Here is a 1697-nt window from a genome sequence, read left to right as displayed (position 1 = left end):
CGAGGCGCTCGAGGGAGGAGGGGGCGTCCTCCCGCCGCTGATTGGCTGCGGCTGCTGTCGCGAGGGTGGGCGACGCGCGCGCCTACTCCCCGCCCCCGCCCCGCGGTGACAGAGGACTCTGGGGCCCCGCCCGCTCGCCCGCTGGTTCCCCGCAGCGCGGGGTGCAGCCACGGCAGCTCGGCGTTGGGGAGGGGCTGGAGCCGCTTCCTTCCCCCTCCCGGGGCAACCGAAACAGCCCTCGGGAAGAGCTGCAGCAAAGCTCGGTGTTTAAATTATCAGGACGTATTTTCCTTGACCACTCGAGCTCTGGAGTCACGATGTTTTTGTTTTCCTCTGCACGCAGGGATGCGAAGGTCGTGTTTTGGGCTGAGTGAAATGGCTAACGTGGCCGGGGCGGCGAGAGGGAAGGTGCCGAGCCCGTTAGAAGGGGAAGCGTTCACAGGGCAGCTCCCCTTCCCGAAGCGACTCCCCGATCGCTTCATTCATTTCGCCCGCGATCAAACCCCGCTCCGGGGCGGCGGCCCCTCTGGCCAGCAGCGCCCCCTCGCGCCCTTCGCCCCCTTCGTGCGGCGGCCGCCTGAAACGGGAACGGGCAGAGCCGCGAATCCGCGGCGGGAGGGCGGGCGCTTTCGGTTTCCGTCCCGCTTTCTGGTAAATCACCTGATTTCGCACTTGCATATAAGCCCGGGGAGGGGAACAGGGGCTTTAGCTGCTAGCTGAAAGCCCTATGGAAGGGCTGCGTCTGCCTGCAGCAGGTTCGCCTCTGGCAGAAGGTAAAACCGGCGCTGGGAGGGCGGGAACGCCGGTGCCTCGGCCCCCGCGGCCGTGGGGCCCTGAGCCCCCCCTTCCAACCGCCAGCTCCACAGCGCTCGGTGCTGCGGGAAATTATCAGACTGACACGCTCTACATACAACCGAATTACGAAGTTTTTAAAGACAGCACAAAACACAGGAGAATTTGTGTGAGCTCTTTTTGCCCTTCCATTAAAAGCGAAGATAAACATTCCTTCCTTCCTATGCCTGGAGTAATACACATGGAACTATTTCAGCAATGTTTGCACAAATATTTGGGGGTTTTTGTTTGGTTTTTTTTTTGGTTGTTGTTATTTTTGTTTTGTTTTTTCTCCAGAAGTAGCCCTCTCTAGGACATCTTTTTTTTTCTTTTTCTTTTTTTTTTTTTTTAAATGGTAGAATTGTCTCAAAATTTTGGATCTATAAATACTTGCACCCTAAATGCATATTTTGTTCTCAGGTAAATGTGTTGATGAAGCATTAAAAACAGGATTGTTAAATATATTTGAGGAACGTGCCAACATGTATATATATAATGTTTTATTGAGTACCAGAGTTCAACAGAGGGTGAAATCCAGGGCAAATATAAGAATACTGCAATAAATATTTTTTTGTGTCTCACGTGGTTTTACAACATTTTTTAGTTTTTAGCTGCAACATTAATATTTGCTTGAGTGGTTCTTCCCTGACTCACCCCTGCTTCCTGAGACCCTATTCTCTTATATTCTTCCCCAGCCCTCCTTAAGTGATTAATGGATGCCAGTGCCTTGACTGCTGCGTTTGTTTCCTCCAGATATTCATAAAGCACTCAGACACCCTCCGGCATTCAATTTTAGTAAAAAGCCTTGAGCAGTGGGAGCTATCTGACTCCAGAATAGATGGAGGGGGGCTGACATGAAGCAACTG

Source organism: Patagioenas fasciata, chromosome 1 (genome assembly GCF_037038585.1).
Source record: "Patagioenas fasciata isolate bPatFas1 chromosome 1, bPatFas1.hap1, whole genome shotgun sequence".
NCBI lineage: Eukaryota > Metazoa > Chordata > Aves > Columbiformes > Columbidae > Patagioenas > Patagioenas fasciata.
Note: the sequence above shows the minus strand (reverse complement) of the source record.